Source organism: Eumetopias jubatus, unplaced genomic scaffold, assembly GCF_037043125.1.
Source record: "Eumetopias jubatus isolate StellerSeaLion01/CBP00866 unplaced genomic scaffold, mEumJub1_p1.0 scaffold_12, whole genome shotgun sequence".
Lineage (NCBI taxonomy): Eukaryota > Metazoa > Chordata > Mammalia > Carnivora > Otariidae > Eumetopias > Eumetopias jubatus.
Genome location: NW_028274818.1, coordinates 44,589,855 through 44,608,826, shown reverse-complemented (window position 1 = coordinate 44,608,826; position 18,972 = coordinate 44,589,855). Strand labels below are relative to the sequence as shown.

General features: G+C 40.5%; 1 protein-coding gene across 1 annotated transcript in view; it reads left to right on the top strand.

Annotated features, from left to right (window-relative positions):
• Positions 1-18,972, top strand: part of COLGALT2 (collagen beta(1-O)galactosyltransferase 2) — a 103,709-nt gene that overhangs the window by 39,420 nt on the left and 45,317 nt on the right. The gene's annotated exons all lie outside the window — the stretch shown is intronic.

The following is an 18,972-nucleotide window of genomic DNA, read 5'->3' as shown; positions in this document are numbered from 1 at the left end:
AGCAGGCTTCCCGCTGAGCAGGGAGCCCGATGCAGGGCTCGATCCCAGGACCCTGAGATCATGATCTGAGCCGAAAGCAGACGCTTAACGACTGAGCCACCCAGACGCCCCAGATTTAATGCAATTCTAATCAAAGTCCTAAGAGGATTTTTCATGAACTTTGACAAGCTGATTATAAGATTTATTTGAAAGAGCAAAAGACCGGGAATATCTAAGTCATTCCTAAAGCAAAAGATAAATAGTGGAGGGGGGCATTTTAATCAAAAGTCCCCATAAAAATAGTGGGAAAATATTTTACAACTGACAGAGGAATAGTATTGAGAACAAATAAAGAATACCTATGAGTTAATAAGAAAAATCAAAAAACCCAATAGAAAAATGGGCAAATAACATGAACAAATACCCACAAAAAAGAAAATATAAATGACCACAAGGATATGAAACATTGTACTACCTGATCAGTAATAAAGGAAATGGAGGTAAATACCACAGTAAAATATCCTTTCTTGCCAGTCAGGTTAGCCAAAATGTTAAGGCCTGACAATACCAAGTATTGCTGGGAATGTACAACAAGAGCTTACATAACCTGCTGATGATCAGTGCAACTACTTTGAAGACAACTTGGTGTTCCCTAGTGACGTTGACCATTCTCAGACCTCTGGCCCAGGAATTCCACTCCCAACTTCACTATTGTTTCTGTCTGTCAGAGGATACATACAACCAAGGTCATAGCAGCATTGTTCTAATATCAAAAATCTGGAAACACCCTAAATGTGCATTGACATTCAAATAGATCACTATAGTAGAGCATTGACAATGAATTAACTATAGATATAAACATCAACATGTCTGAATTTTAAAGTCAAAGAGAAGACCACAGAAAACACATATTGCATGAGTCTATATAAAGTTCAATAATAGTCCAAACTATTCTTTGTTTAGTATTACATACATTTGTAGTGAAACTGTAAAGTAAAATAATTAATAACCAAAAATTCAGACTAGAGATAAAGGAATAACTAGGGAAGGAACATCAGGGACTTCAAGGATATTGATAATGCTTTCCCTCTTTCAAAGATGAGGTGTACATGGGTACATTTCCTATTCTTTTAAACATATGTTGTATTCACTCTTGTATGATATCACTTACAGTAAAAAACATGACAATTTGTAATTTTTTACCTCTATATAATGCTGTCCAATGAACATTTTTATCTTACATTTATCTTACATTTATCTTCATAATACCTCTGTTAAGAAAAGACAGTTTTATTGTACAAACAATAAATTTGAGTTGTAAATTTATTTGCTTGAAATTCCATACTAGGTTGGCTGGGGGCAGATGCCAAGCCTCTTGTTCTATGGAGATGTTTCTGTGACTTGCCATCTTCCCATGCCATGAATTCATTTGTTCATTGATTTGCTCAGCTATTCACTCACTCACTTAATATGTACAGCCCCCCTTCTTGATTCGGGCACTGTACTATTGAAATTCATGGTACTATTTATCAAGGGGATAAAGCTCAAGAATGTAAAAAACTTAAATAGTTAATATTTTGATTATCTGAGAGGCAGTGGCTTCTGGCTACATATTCACCCCATTTCCAATAGTCATCTCTTTCAGCCTACACAGTATTTTCTTTCTTCAGTATCACAGACACCTGCTGTGTGTCCAAAGCCAACCTTCACTTTGTCACAGCAGGTATTTCTCACTTGAGAGAGAACTGCAGTCTCCTCCACTCAATACCCTTGCCTGTGTTTAAAGAAAGCCAGTGCACTGAGGTTCGAAGGCAGATAAGCAGCATGTCAGCTCGCAGGTCCTCATCTCCAGACAGGCAAGCCTTTGTTCACAAGGTGGAGAATTTACTGAGCCTGCAGGAATGTCATAACATTTATTTTTGTCTCCAGAGAGATAGCTTGGTTGAAAATATCTTTCCCTTTATGGGACTTCAGGATCCTGTGTATCGAGCTACGTCTTTGTATTGCATTCTCACAGAGTTTTCTCTTCACTTGTCTCATTGGTCCTGATTTTTGGGCCTCTTTATTGAACATGGAAACCCAATCACTATCTATACCTATAATCACCTGATTATTAGATGGACTTTCCCAGCTTCTAGTGGCTTCTAAACATTATCTTACATCCCCTTCCTCATATAGTTTTTCTTTTGTTATCCCAAAGGGATCACAGAAGTCTCTCATGGGCCTGGCACTGTATTAGGCATTGGAATGTCAAACTAGTTAGGATAAGGCTGAAAAATAGTACTAAAATATTAAAAATAAAAGAACAGATTTGCATAATGAGATAACTGAGAGATAAATAGTTTTTAAAAAACCCAGTACATCTGAAAAATTAAAAACTTACATCTATTGGAGCTGAGATTGAAGATTAAGGATGAGGAATAAGAAGTAAGAAATTAGGAGTAAAGAAAAAATAAAAAGGGTTATACTTTTCAAAGAAAAATGTAAGAATCTCAAAGAGATTAGGGAAAGATGATAAATTAGAATACCCCATAAAAGTACAATTATGAGAATATAAATGAAGACAGCACACTTAAATGTACTAATGCAGTTGGGATTTTCTAAAGTAAATTAGAATATTAAACGAAAAAATTGAAAACAAAACCAAAAGATTTCCTTAGAAAAGCAAATGGTCAATTAAAAAAGAAAAGAAAAGAAAAAAACCCCACCTGCCAGTTGGAAGCAAACGTGCAAAGGGATAATACAAGAAGCCTTTGATGTGACTCTGGCTTCCCAAGGCTGAGGGTCTTCACTTATAAAATTATGGCCTGAACAGGATGCCTGGGGAAATCAACAAAGCAAAATCTATTTTGCTAAGGTTTTATTTAAGATATATTTCATCTGTGTTCAGACATGACTACATATATATGGAATTGTTCATTATAGATTTGGGATTTGAAAAATCATTTTTGCAAATATATTAGATTTTTAAAGTTCTTTTGGTTATTTGGAAGATTTTCCACTGATTCGGGTCCAAATGCCTTTTATTGGATTAAGGTATGTGTTTCTTTTATTGATGACCTACTTATAGTTAAAGTTTCTTGCGACATAAGCTTGGAAATGTTATATGTTCAAAAAAGGTGACCATTGATGTTATACATTAGTGTTATTATTTTTCTCCATTCTCTTTCTTTTTATTAAGTTCATTCTTTCCATTTGTCATTTCTTAGTCTTTACAACAAGACAGACGAGGAAGCAAAGGCTTACACATGTCAGGTAATTGAGCCAGGATTAAACAGCTGAAGGAGTCTAGAACCTACCTCAGTTACACAGGCTCCTAGGTACAACGGAATCCTTCTGCACACAGTGTACTCAGATATACTTGATTTTATTTTCTAGATTTTAAAATTCTGATCTCATATCAAATTCTTGATTTTATGCTAGGTATTTTATTACTCCTGTCCTTTAGATCTTATCACAAGGAGATCTCTACACCCACTGTTTTTGGAAAATTCACCTTTAATTTATGGGTTACTTACGCCAGAATCCTGGGTCCATCACTTACTAGCTCTGTGACTGATTTCTCATCCATAAGGTGGAAAGAATACCTACTTTCTAGGGTATTGTGAAGATTAAATGAGAAAATATGTGTGATTCATTTTAGCAAATCTTGAGTCCTACATTGTATTAAAGATCTTCTGTTAGGTCTTCATATAAATAGTAGCCCTGTTCCTCTCAGGCTCTGCTCTAATCCTCTACCAAAGGAACTTGGGACAGTGAGTTTGAATCTCATTCTGGTAATGCGTGATTCCCTCTGGAAATGTCTCCTATGTGGGAATGAAAATGAGAATTTCACCAGTGACATGTTATGAGATGGTTTACAGAAGCAACTGAAAAATTGGTCAGGAGGCTCTGGAGAAATGAACTTTGAACATTGGATATCATTGACTTCCTTCCCATGTACCTCCAGAAGAACATGGCGGCAACTAAAGACTAAAGCCTGCCTGAGACATGGTCTGACCTGAGGCTGAGGAAGGAAGGGCAGTAAGAGTTGCCTTTGGCCTGCTTGGTCCTGGGGAAGCCATTGTACCCTCTTTGAGGTCTGAAAGGGAAGTTGTCACCTTTTCCCTGCATCGGTTGGAACTAGACTCTATAAGGTTGAGTGCCAAGTTCTTTTGCTGGATTTCTAATTTGGCTCGAAGGACACACCCTGATGGAAGCCAGGAAGAATGACTCGCCTGTTGCAATATTTACCATCGACCACAATTACATCTGCTTGAACATCTGCCCTCGCCAAATGTCTCCTGGGTGCTGCCTTCAAAGCAGCTGCTCACATTCCCCACTTCCTCCCAGACAGGTTATTGGGCTCCCCCAGAGCCTCCCAAGAGCTCAATACCAAACAGCATCTGACTCCTGCCTGTTTCTGGGGCCCACTTGAAAGTCGAGCTTTCTGGATATGGATTATAAAACAGGAAGTGCCCCAAAAGGTATTTCCCAATACTGTCTGATTATGTGTTTCATTTTTACAGGTAGATTATCCAAGTTTTAAATATTTAGTGATTAAAAAGGAGGGTGGAGACAGCAATCTTGCGTTCAATTATTCATTTAGCAGCACGTGACTCCATGCTGACAACACATGCCATCCTGGGCTTCCCATTACAATGATGAGCAAAGACAAACAAACATATTCTTGCCCTGCACGGCTCATAGACCAGAAGGGGAGAAACACATCACTCAATACCGTAGAAATAAATACAGAATTGCAGCTCTGATAAGTACTCAGAATAAGAGGTACATGGTATGAAAAGAACTTAGAGCCAGGGGATTTGACCCATGTGGGGAGATAGGGAGGTTGTAGCACCTTGCAAATCTAAGATCCAGGGTCCCAGCCCTACCTTCCAGAGTCAACAGATGAAATTTGGGGTGGGTTTTTTTAAAAAGCGAGTGTCTCAGTCATCCTTTCCCTCAACCCCACTTCTCCACTCATAGAAAGGGAAAAAAAGACCCTTATGGTGACCTATTAGAGCAGAGATAACCAAGGGAACACAAAGTTTTGGGAAACATTACAGAAATCAATCAGTTATTGTTAAGTGCCCTTTGCTCTTTGAGACATTATTCAAAATTATGGGCGCCGGGTTAGGTATGTTTGTTCCCGAGGCACGAAGACAAGAGGACCCGTGACCCATGGGGGCTCTAAAATAATGTTAAGTATCCTGCGACTGCAGCAGTTTTACTAATGACATAAAGCTTGTCGCTATGTCTAGCACTTTGAAGACAAGATTGCAATTTACTCCTCACCTTCTTTAAAATATTTCCTTCTGTCTTAAATTTCATTCCAGAAATATGATCTCAAATCCAGACTCTTAGAATAGGGATTAACAAGACAATCATCTGAGGCCCAGTGTCTGCCTTCAAGCCTGGTTCTGACTCTTCCTGCCCTCTGAGAACTTGGGGCCTGATGTGTCCCCTTTATGGGCCTGAGTGTCCTCACTTTATAATGGGGTTAAGAAGAGCATTACGTCATTGGGTTGTGGTGAAGAGTTGGTGAGATGTTACAATGCAAGGGTCCCTGTCTGGGGCCCGACAGGCATGTGGGCTCAGGTGTTTGCCCTTGCTGCCCATCTCTGTGGAAGTATGGTGAGAAAGCAAGGTAGTAGGAAAACATGCACATCCTGTGTATTGGTGCATGTTCACCTCGTCCGGAGCATGTTACAAAGCCACACAGACCCTTGGAAATGTTAGGAGCACAGAATGTTCCTTCTCTCCAACAGTAATTTTCCATAATAAAGATGGGGGAAAAATACCATCCAAATAGCCTCCTGTTTGCCTCTGACAGCATGAATAAGAGGAAAAGAACTCAGAACTCCTAAAAAATATTTCTTAGGACTCTACGATTAGCATGAGTGTGAGTATAAAATATGAACCTGGATCTAACACCTGCTAAACATGGTCCCTGCCCCCACATCCCTTTAAAGAAACCGCAAATGAAGTGATGTGGGGACGCCAGACTTAACACTGTTCAAAGCAGGTAAGTTCAAGGCAAACATTTTCTCTCTCCTTCTGAGCTGCCTGGAGTGTTATTCCTGGACCCAAGACAACAGCTATCGGGTAACCATGATGGACCGGACAGAGATTTTCGTCAGCTAGAGCCAAGTTCTCATTCTAAGTGACTCTGTGGGAAAACAGCCTTGAATTCGATTTGCAAGTTGGACACTTTCTGACTTTGTTCATGTTCCTAGCCCAATTTTTTCAATGGGGAAACAAGTACTATAGCAGGAAGAAGTTTGATGACTTTGGGGAAAAAAATCAAAATGCTTTATATGGGTTTAGTATTATGCTGTTACATTTGCTGCTTGTTTTGCTTCAGGAGTAGACCCTTGTTTTTATTTTGTCATCCATTTCTGCAGGTATTTATTTACTCACTTCATCATTCGACAAGCACATGCTAAATGCTTACTATGTACTGGGCACAGTTTTGGAGTGGGAAATTTGGACACATGGACTGAGAAGTATAAATGAACTTTTGAAGAAAACGGGTCAGAATGTTAGAAATCACACTTTTCCCAGAAAACCCATTATATATGGCAGCAGAATGAAGTGGGTCAGTGCTTCACATGTATTTTGAGCATTCCCTTTGAGGAATTCAAAGAATAGATTCTATAGCATCTGTCTGTAGATGCTAAAGGTATTACCTGTCACAATGTGGCAAAATATATTATTTCAGAGAATTATTCACCCGTTTATTTTTTTTTAAGCGGGGCAAGATGCTGGGGACCCAGAAAAGTGGGACACACATCTTCATTGCTCCTCCCTTTCCCAAGGGACAGTTAAGTCATCCCTAGCCTTTTGCAACCATGTCACCCCTTTGACCTATAAGGTGTAGACCAACAAAATTGCACGTAGCTCTGAGAACACGGCATGCTGTGTTCGCATGCTTTTCTGCCTCCACACATATTATTCCTTCTTCTGGAATGCTCTATATACCTTCCACATCCTTATAAATATCTGCTCATTCTTCAGACTTCACTTCAGCCTTCTCAGCCTTCGACCTTCCACATCTTGCCAGCCACACTCTCCTCTCTGGCACTTGCCCACCTTGTTATGTATCCACTGTCTCAAACATCACATCAAATTACAATGATTTCTTTATATACCTGTATTTTCTTTTAAACGATGAGGAACTAGGAGCACCTTAACATCAGTGACAAAGTGTTGTTTTCCAGAAGGTGCCATGATGCCTGGCACAGACGAGATGCATAGGAGATGCACAGGTGTCTATCAAAATGAGAGAGGCATGCAGGGGTCTTCTAGTTCTTCTGAGGTTAGAAGTTTGCTGAGAAAGGAACCATTCAACAGATAATTGTTGAACACATACTATGTCCTAGGCACTCTTTTAAGTGCTGGGGATAGAGTGATGAACAGAGCAAATATCCTAGCTGTCATGGAGCTTACAATGTACTCCTTAAGTTGGATGGTCACATGCTATTCCTAGGGAAGAGGAGGAAGGCTGATACAGAGACAATTAGCAGTCATTGTCATACTATTCTTTCATGTTCTCTGTACGTAAATGGCGGATGTATTTTTATTCTTAAAAAACGGTATACTGTGGTAGTTCTGGTTTGTTCGCCTTAAATGCGTGTGTTGAATTTTGTTGTGTGCATCTTAAGAGCCTATTCAACAGGCTGTCTAATTTCTTATTTGCAGATGTGTGTGTGCGCATGTATGTGCATGCATGTGTGCATGTGTGTGTTGGGGACAGCTAGGGAAAGGCCAGCTTTCAAAGAAAGTGTTCTTGAAAGCTCCTTCCCATGCCGCCAACTCTTCACAATAACTCGCTGAGCTAGGTATGTACAACAGGTGTTATTATTCCATTTTACAGATGGAAAAACAAGGTACAGAGGGTTCAAGTAAATTCATTCAGATTATAGAGCTAGTTGGCAGAAGAGCCATGTCTCCTGACTTCATACTTTTTTACTTCATTAAGAATGTGGTTAAGGGGCGCCTGGGTGGCTCAGTCGTTAAGCATGTGCCTTCAGCTCAAGTCATGATTCCAGGGTCCTGGGATCGAGCCCCGCATCGGGCTCCCTGCTCGGTGGGAAGCCTGCTTCTCCCTCTCCCACTCCCCCCCGTTTGTGTTCCCTCTCTCGCTGTGTCCTTCTCTGTCAAATAAATAAATAAAATCTTAAAAAAAAAAAAAGAATGTGGTTAGTCACTCAGGAAACGACACATGTTGGCAAGGATGGGGAGAAAGGGGAACTCTCTTACACTGTTGGTGGGAGTGCAAGCAGGACTCTGGAAAACAGTATGGAGGTTCCTCAAAAAATTGAAAATAGGGGTACCGTATGACCCAGCAATTGCTCTACTAGGTATTTACCCCCAAAATACAAATGTAGTGATCCGAAGGGGTACATGCACCCCAATGTTTAAAGCAGCAATGTCCACAATAGCCAAACTATGGAAAGAGCCCAGATGCCCATCGGCAGATGAATGGGTAAAGAAGATGTGGTATATATACACAATGGAATATTACTCAGCCATCAAAAGGAATGAAATCTTGCCATTTGCAACGACATGGATGGAACTAGAGGGTATTATGCTAAGCAAAATAAGTCAGTCAGAGAAATAATTATCGTATGGTCTCACTGGTATGTGGAATTTAAGAAACAAAACAGAGGATCATAGGGGAAGAGAGGAAAAAATAAAACAAGACGAAACCAGAGAGGGAGACAAACCATAAGAGACTCTTAATGATAGGAAACAAACTGAGGGCTGCTGGAGGGGAGGGGGGTGGGGGAATGGGGTAACTGGGTGATAGACATTAAGGAGGGCACGGGATGTAATGAGCACTGGGTGTTATATACAACTGATGAATCTATTAGTTTCAGAATACATCTGAAAATTATAAGACACTCTATGTTAACTGAATTTAAATAAAAAATATACATATTAAAAAAACTGAAAAAGAAATAATGTGGTTAGTCAAATAGTAGTGTCAAGTAACTCAGAATCAATGGGTGACTAAAGTATTTACTGTCATTTTTAAGTACAGTGAAAAGCCTACAGAAACAAATGAACCAAACTAAACCTTTCTGTGTAGAACATGACCACTTCTTTCAGCTTTCTCCTGATTCTCCACTCGAACGACCACTTTGCCTTCACATTTCGAGCCCAGTTCAGCCAGCTTTCCTTTCCACACAGACAGTGGCTCCAAGGGCGAGGTCCTCCATAGTGCTTCATTTAGCAAGCCCAGTCCTCGGGCTGTGACTTTCTCTGTGGTCACACTGGCCCCCGTTCATCATGACCTCATGGCTCATGGGTTCTGTGTTTTGCCAGGGCATCGCCCTGCCAGGCCCGACAGTTGACTGTTTACATTGGTGGCACCTGCCCTGCTCATCTGCTGAGACCCGACACTTCTTGCATACTTGCCCCTGCCCCCACATTCCTGTGTCACATCGGCTCATGTCACCTGAAATAAATATATATGGATACAGGAGAGTAAAGGTCCCTCTTGGCTGCATTGGAACAAAAACTGAGAATTTCAGAAATGGAAAAAAATACATATCAGAGATGAAGTATAAGTGAAAAGAGAATAAGCTTTGGGAGAAAGTCTCTGAGCCTCAGATTCCTTCTCTGTAAAATGAGAATAATAGTACCTTCTTTGAGAATTACCATAAGGATTAGAGTTGTATATGTAAAATGCCCAGCTTGTGCCTGTGACAGAGTGTAGTCCATAAATGGTAGAGAATAAAATAAAAGATATTTTCTTCATTTTCCATAATATTTTAAATGTAGGCAGCAATCCCAAGGAAAATGAAAATATAGGTCCACACAAAAACTCGTCCATGAATGTTCATAACAGCAGTATTCATAATAAATAAAAAGTAAAAACAGCCCAAACGTCCATTAAATAATGGATGGATAAACACACTGTGGTGTATCCATACCATGGAGTATTATTCAGACATAAAAATAAAGGAATTGCTGATACATGCTGCAACATGAACCCTGAAAGCATGCTGAGTGAAACAGTCAGACATGAAAGGCCACAAAATGGTATGATTTCATTTATATGCAATGTCCAGAAAAGGCAAATTCACAGAGACAAGAAGTGGAACTGTGGTTACCAGGGGCTAGAGCGGGGAAGAATGCAAAGCGATTTCTTTTGGGGGTGCTGAAAATGCTCTGAAATTAGATCATGGCGATGGCTGTGCAACTCTGTGAATATACTAAAAACCACTGACTTGTATGCTTTAACTGGGTGAATGTTAGATATATGAATTATATCTCAGTAAAGTTATTATTTAAAAAAAAATTGGGCAATAAGTATGCCTTCGTTGCTATGCAAAGAGAGGTTCTGTGTGGTGTTTGTGTCAAGCGCAGCCTATGCTCACTCCATGCTGGCTGTTTTCTGCTTCTATTTCTATTTGAATCCGAGAATTATTTAGACCTTGCCCAACCTGTGCATGTTTGTTTTTCCTTTTTCATTGAAAATGCTTTCATTGTTTGTGAAAGCAAGGCAGTGACATTGCTATCCTCCCAGCCATGTTTGAAATATTTAATTACTGAACTATGTGCCCCGAGTGTGAACAGATGGATGGACTGTGGCTATTAAGAGCTGACATAATGTGGCCTTTGTGTCAGGTCCCTGGTTTCCAGAGATCCCTTGTCAGGCCGGAACGTGTTCACAGCATTTCAGCCTAACAGTTCTTATAGGATATTAACAGACCTTTATCTCTAAAATCTGGATATCTGACTTCTCTTGAAACAACAGAAAATCTAGCCTTTCTAGACACACATTCTAACATGGCAACAATCTGATGGAGCCTGCAGGTGTTCCTTCTCATACATACATGGTCCCTTTCACTCCTTGACGTTATCTGTGTTCAGCCTTTGTAGGCATTTGGGTTGGATTGGGGAAAGTTTTCTTGAATTCTTCATTCATTCATTTATTCACCAGGCCCATGGTTAGTGCCTGTTTTACACAGTCAACTCTCTTAGGTGCTGGATGCTCCTATCCTCAGGGAAGAGAATCTGGTAAATGGAGAGAGACCGAAAAATGCAATGCCGGAAGTATGGGTAGAGAATCAATGTGTAATTAGAGATTTCAGGCATCCCATCCAGCCTGAGGTGTTTGGGGGGTGGAGAGCCTTAGGGCTCCCGGAGAATGTGTCCCTAGATCCTGTGTGTCTTCTCTTTAGTATCAGGACTCCAGTTGTTGACTATGCAGGAATATATTCCACTGGTAATTCCATTTCTTTAGGACACACCCACATAACAAAAAACTCAACAGATCTGGAAAATCCAGCAAAGAAGAGAAAAAAGGAAATGAGGAGTGGGTAAAAAGAGCAGGGTGAAGAAAAAACAAAGGGCAAAGGGGAAGAAACACAGGAAAAAGAGTATTTACACAAATGAGAAACATCTTTATCTTGTCTCAGACACTGCCGCTGATATTTGCACAGAATTCCAGGAGTTTTGACTCCAAGGAAAATGATGCTGAAGCGAACCTCAACAAAGCGTGGTGACAGATGTTAGCTGCATTTGTGGTGAGCACAGCATAACGTGTAGAGCTGTTGAATCACTGTGTCAAACCAATGTAACATTGTGTGCCAACTCTACTTCAGTTAAGAACAAAAGCTCATAGGGAACTAATGGATCTTCCTGTTTTCTTGCTTTGTTTCCTGCTGGAACAAGTCCATCCTTTCATTCAGAGATGATCACTCTGGTCCTATTGATTAATTTCCTTGACAAGACAGAGAATTCCTTCCAATCCGACAGGCGTACTTCCACTCTCTGTGGGTGAGCGTGCTGGGGGAGTTTGCACTAGGGTTGGGATGGGCATCTGAGGCCTGAAAGGAAATGTCTAGGCTCTAAGATCCACCATTTGCATGACTTGAGCAAGTCATAGCCTTTCATCCTCAGTTTTCTCTTCTATATGATGGAGAGATAAAAATAATGCTACCTGGGCTAATTATAGGGTTCAACATGGGATAGTGCATGACACACAGGTGAGGGGTTCTTGACATTGAGAGAGGCAAACCATACCTCAGAATCAAAAGTGTCAAGGAATGGCTCTTCTGTAATGTTTAATTAAGTTCCTCTTCACTTTAATACGATGGTATTGGGCTTTTGAATTAACTTTTAACTGGTCAATTGGCAATTTTTACCATTTCTCTTTCCTACCCGTTAGGAATGAAATTGATTCATCGATTGATTTCATTTCCAGAAATAGGTTTTTTTTTTTTTTTTACATCACTCTTACCCAGTCTTCAGATGTGTAATGCCTATGATTGTTTCTGGGATAAAAATGGGACTTATCGAGGAGGGATTTTGAGGGAGTAGAAACATTTATTTTGTTGGTGAGGAGGGTTTCGTGAGAAGTGAGTTTTCCTGATTTCTTAGTTCATTAGGAAGAATCGCTACTGATTGACTTGGTGAGACCTAGGAAAAGGCTTTTGTTGGGAGAAATCCCCAGCCCCCCAGTCCATGTCCATATCCTTAACCGTATCCAGATCTAGTTTTCACCCAGCAGACAGATTCTAAATCTTTAAACAACTCTACACAGTAACCAAGAAGCAAGAATCCATCAGCATATTTTGCCAAGTGGCTAAGCATATCTCTTTCCTTTGGCAGAGCAGTTGCTGGTGAGGCTTTCCTGAGAGCAGAGACTGAGGTGGTAGGACTTGATGACATAAGCTTTCTTGAAGAAAATTTCATTAGCTGCTTCAAAAAGGGAACCTTATTTTTAGGTGGGAGCTCTTTATGTTCTACACTGGTGAGTCTTTCCTTGAGGCAGTTAAGAGGGTAGTTCAGTTTTTGAAGTCCCAAGTTGGAAAATTCACTTTTGCCAACTTACTAGTCATGGCGTGAATCGTCGAGGTGATGACTAACCTTGCTATTCATTCCATCACTGTTCCCGTGAGCCTCTGGGGTTTGTATTTTGCAGGTTCTGGGGCAGCAAAGAGCAGGCACTGCTCAGTGTTGCCTTCATCCTGGCCCACTGATTGCAGTCCTGTTGTTCTATCTCATCAGAAGTCTAGGCTTTCTGGGGTGCAGGGAAGCTGAGAACAATCCCCGAGGGTCAGGGCAGATGGAAGTAATCAGGAGTACTGTGTCCTCAACATCTGTGTTTCACCTGCTGAGAGAGCGAATCTGCATCTTTACCATGGCTCAGGTGGCGCCATGCTCACTGATGTTGAGTTTAGCCCTCACAAGCTCAGGACTTGTGGTAAAAATAAATGAGTCAGTTCTAATTATTTCAAGTTGGCTGTTAGTGTAAGAGCCAAGACTGAGGAATGAAAACTGACCTTCTGGAACAAGGAGAAATGTCAGTGTGTGTAGCCATTGCCAGAGAAATCGCAATGTTTCTTTTTTGACACAGCCAAGTAGTAAAATTGTATCATCCCGCAGACATGTTTATTTATTAGTCTGCTCTATGAGCTCTCACTTTTCCCTGTTAACAGTGACAGTGCACTTGCTGGCCCCGGGGGACTTCCTTCACCAAGGAGATGCCCTGCACTCTGCTGTTGATTGCATTTGCAGTATGTGTTTATCTCTGTCCTAATGTGACTTTGAATCTGAGACTCAAGGGCCTTTGCTGATGGGCACAGCTAGAGGAGAGGGGACGGGACCTAGAAGCAGAATCCGAGAGAAAGTGGATGGGCAGGCAGCATTATGGTGAGTAATGGCCCAAACATTCCTCTGAGGCCACGTGGATGTCGCACTTGTGTCTACCAGCTCTTCCATTTCAAATACTAGCTCCAGAGACAGCCAGGAAGTACCGATGCACAGAGAGGGGACTGATCACGAGCACTGTGGGCATATTGGGGCGACAGCTCTGCCAAAGGTGGAGGGAGACCTGCTGGTGGCTTGGTGCTTTTTAGAGGTAAAGGGAAGCCACTGTCGAATCACGGCCTTAAAAGAAGATTAATTATGTGAGGACTGGCTTGGCTCAAGAGCTGAGTGCACCTTGCTGTCTTATCCCAAGCCAGAGAGCCCCAGGGAAGCGAGGGAGGGGCTTGTTGTTTTAAGCGCACCTGCACTCAGCTGGGAGCATTGTGGCAAATATCAACAGGCTTCGCTTCCAGGGAGCGTGTTCTTCCAGCTAGTGCCTGCTTGTGTTTCCACGAGTTTGACTAGCCACTGGCAGTCCCATGCAGATCACCTCTGCAGATGTCTCCTCACATCATTTGTTTTCTTCAAGGACCCCCTGAGCGACGTCTGTTACCTTGGCGGGTGCCTTTCCTGGTCTGATGGGAGAAGCAAGCCGACCCGAGGCTCTTTTTCTGTGGGACTGGAAAGAGTTTTCAGTTGGGAGAGATGCCTCGACTTTCCCTGAAGGGGGTCACACATTCTGACTCCTCATCTTCTTAGCTTGATGGAAAAATCCTCGTCCGCTGCAGCGTTGTCTGTGTCTAGTTCCTTACGGAGACTCTCAGCAGGATAGGCATCACACTGTTGCATTGTGCTGCAGGGCTCTGAAAATAGCGCCGCTAACTCAAGCCTCCTGTTTCCTCCCGGGACCTCACATCTGTGCCTTTGCTATCTCTCTGTCCAACCCTCCGACTAGACCAGCGCCCTCGGGCTATTGTGATGGAGTATTCAAACAGAAACACTTTTTTTTTTTTTTTTTGCCCGGGTTGGGGGGGTCGGTCAGAGGGATGAAAAAGACAGCAGTTAGAAGTGTCTACCTGGATTTCTGTTTATTTGCCTGGGCCAGGGGAGTGGAGGGGCGGGACAGTTGGTCTGGAGCGGGGAATGCAAGTCTTCCTCAGTGGGCTGGTGGGGTCAACACGGCTCTCCCTCTGGGACAGTGCAGGAGATTGACGCTGCACATCAAACACCGGTGTCCGTGGACCTCCGACCACAGCTGGAGGATTTGTGCATTTCCCAGGAAGCCTGAGAACAAAGAGCATCTTAACAATTTGGGGAAGTAACGGAATAGGAAACTGTTTTCACTCCATAAGGAGAGTATTTTAAATCTGTGCTTCTGTTTTTAATTAGACACCTTTGTCTTTGCGTACACTCAAGCAGCTCATTTCTGAGGATGTTTGTGAATAGTGGATCCTTAAACAGACTTTGGAGTTGTTTAGTCTGGACAGCAGGAAAATAAATTTCATACAGTGAGACCGACTTTGTTAAAAGTCAGAAAGGCATCAATGCAGGGAGGGCAAAGAGAATGTAAGTCCTGCGTAATGAAGAACCAGAAACCAAGGAAAGAAGTAGATGCTGTGGCAATTCTCCTACACTTTACAGTAATTTGGGAATAATGTATAATTCCCATAATTTTTAGCTAATACTGCAATCAAGATATTTTTTATTTTGTTTTGTTTTAATTTACTCGTGCTCATAATATGTTGAGCAAAGACTCATGGGCATTTGAGCTGATTCTCAGTTTCAGGAATTGCTCTATATATGCTTCCTACAGTGAGTTGAGTGGTTTGACCCTCAAAGTGCCCTTCAGGGCTACTTCGCTGGACATGGGTGGCTGGTGGCCATGAGTCACAGTGGATGTGATTGTCACTAACATTCTTCACTTCTCAGTATAATCACAGCTAGATGGAGCCCGTGACCCTCTCCCACATTGCTTTCTGGCCCACTTCCCTTCCTCCTTATGTTACCCCATTTTTGTCCATAGGTGCTCACCTGGTGTCCCTCAACACCAGCTGCACACTATTACTGCTTTCTCTCTCCAGGTAGTGGAATTTCTGGTGGGCCTGTGGGTCTCCTCCCTCCTAGACCTTGTTCTGAAGGGAGGAGCTGATTCTAATCTGATTTCCAGAAGAGACTTGAAAGTAGATCAAGGGGCGCCCGGGTGACTCAGTTGGTTAAGTCTCCAACTCTTGATTTCGGCTCAGGTCATGATCTCAGGGTCGTGAGATCAAGCTCGGTATCGAGCCCTGCATTGGGCTCCTTGCTCAGCGTGGAGTCTGCTTGAGATTCTCTCTCCCTCTCTCCCTCCCACTCATGCTCTCTCTCTCTCTCTTTCTCTCTAAGATAAATAAATAAATCCTAGAAAGAAAGAAAGATCAAATTGGCAATTGGCATCAGATCCTGATCTTCTATTTTTTGGAATAATATTTTCAATAAGGCTAGTTTTAGTTCAAATATACATTTTATTAAATAAGATTTTCGAATATTAGGCCTATACTTCTATCCCCCATTTTTCTATACGCTATGACATAAGTTACATAGTTTCGAGTTACTTGGTGTTTTATAGAAATTTACTCTCTATGTAACATGGGGCTCCACTCTGCTTTGCTTAACTATTTTTTTCTCTTGAACATTTCTTAATATTCTCTTCCTTAAAGATTTTGTTACTTTTGGCAGAGCAGTGACTTCCAAAAGCTCAAATAGGAAGAACAAAAGCCATCACAGATTGGATTTAACAAAATCGTATTGACTGAAATTGCCGATATAGGGAAGAAGCAACCACTGTTCACATCTCTTCATTTGCTCTTGCCAAGGCCATGCTCCCAGGGAACCACTACTGTTGAGGATGGCTCTGGCTTCTCCTTCCAGGAGGGACTGCTAAATTGCTCATAAATTCTAAGCATTTTTACTCCCTTTTAAGAGTCTCAGGCACCTCTGTCTTTCCATGACTCCTGTTTACTGTCCCTTTCTTCCCTTCTTCCCTTCCTTTCTTCCTTCCTGTTTTAATTTTATTCAGTGTGGTTTTTAAAAATCAGGAATAGATGTTGAATTTTATTAAAGGCCTTTTTAGCATTTACAGAAGTAATTATATGATTTTTCTTCAGGTCTGTTAATATATGTGAATTATATTAATGGATTTCCTTTTATAATGAAAAATCCTAGTCTATGCTATGTAATATTTTCTTAATAGGATTTTGGATTCTGTTTGCTAATATTATATTGAGGATTTTTGCAGCATATTCATTAAAAGATATTGGTCTGTAGTTGTGTGTGTGTCTTCTTCAGGTTTAGATATTAATATTGTACTTGCATTATTAAAAGAACTTGGAATTTTCATTTGTTTCTCCTACGCTCTGGAGAGCAAGCTACATAGCACTGGAATTACGTAGTCTACTAAGATATCTGGTAGAATTCCCCTGTGAAACCATCTGGGCTTAATATTTTCTTTTTTCTCTTTCTTCATTTCTTTCTTGCTAATTGTTCTGTTTAAGTTTTATATCTCTACTGAAGTCAATTTTGCTAACATGCATCTTCTTAGGAAATCCTCCATTATATCCAGTTTTCGAATTTACTTTTCATTGAGTTGTGCAAGGTAATTAAATAATTTCTTTCCTACCAATCATATTCCCTGCATCCTTGTCAGTTCTTATTTTACATATCTGTGTTGTCTCGATAGATTAATAAATGGTTGCTTTGTTGGTTTTCCTCAACAAAAGCAAAATTTTAGGGGAGTTTGCTGGGAGGATGGGTGAAATGGCTGACGGGGATTAAGAGAACACATATCACAATGAGCACCGAGTAAAGTAGTGTTGAATCACAATATTGTACACCTGAAACTAACATAACATTGTATGTTAATTATACTGGCATTGTACAAAAATAAAAAAATTTTTTAAAAAGCAAAATTTTAATTTATTAGTTCTATCCTTTTTCTGTTTTATGCTTCTGGACTTTCTTCCTTTATTATTTTTTTCTTTATGCTTGTTTGTTTTGTTGCTCTTTTCCTAGCTTCCTAGCAGGAATTTAACTCACTTATTTTTATTAATTGAGGGGTATAAAACTGAATTTTTCTGTGGTCATTGCTTTAATTGTATCTAAAAATTCTGACACATAGTGTTTCCACGATTTATTTTTAGAATTTCTGAAATTGATTTGTATTTCTTCTTTCACTCAATAGTTGTTTAATAGAGAATTCTTACTGGAATTTTTTGTTTTTTTATTTTATTACCAATTTCTAGTTTTATTGCTTTATTATCACAGAATGTTGTTTATATTCTTTCAATTTTGTGGAGGCTTTCTGTGTAGTATAATTGTTGGTCAATTGTTGTGAAGGTTCCACTTGAACATGAGAAAAAAGCATATCCTTTCTCGCTGTGTTCTTTTTTTTGAACTCTTTTTTTTATGTTATGTTAATCACCATACATTACAACATTAGTTTTTGATGCAGTGTTCCATGATTCATTGTTTGCTTATAACACCCAGTGCTCCATTCAGTACGTGCCCTCTTTAATACCCAGATCCTCTGTATATTTACTTCCTCCCATTTCACCATCGTCACTGAAAGTGGTATGGTATGTGACTCTTCATCTTGGGGTTGTAAGTTGGAGCCCAATGGGGTGTAGAGATTACTTAAAAAATAAAATCTTGGGCTCCTGGGTGGCTCAGATGGTTAAGCATCTGCCTTTGGCTCAGGTCATGATCCCAGGGTCCTGGGATCGAGTTCTGCATCAGGTTCCCTGCTCCTTGGGAGCCTGCTTCTCCCTCTGCCTCTCTCTCTCTCTCTCTGTCTCTCATGAATAAATAAATTAATTAATTAAAAAAATAAAATATTTTAAAAAGTGGTATGCTAACATCTCTTATTATTGGTGTTTCTGTTTTTCCTTGCAATTTCCATCCTTTCCATTATATCAAGGGTTGACAAACTACAGCCTGTAGATCTATTGTTTATTCTTATACATAAAGCTTTATTGGGATACAGCAATGCACATTTATTTACATATTGTTTGTGGCTGTGTTCCTGCTACAAAGGCTGAGTTAAGTAGTTGCAACAGAGAGGGTATGGCCTGCAAGCCTGAAATATTTACTGTCTTGCTCTTAAAGAAAATTTGCCAACCCCTGTACTATATGAAGGTATGTGAAATGTTAACATTTATTGTGTCTTTGATGTGAATTGTGTCCTTTAGCATTATAAAGTATTGCTTTTTGTCATGGCCACAATTCTACCTAATTTGATGTCAGGATTATAACTCTTGCTTTCTTTCTCTTTCCCAATTAACTGATATGTCTCTTCATTTTTAGTGTTCTGAATTACTTTGTTTTAGATATGTATCTTATATACAGCATGAGCTTGCTTTGCGATACAAT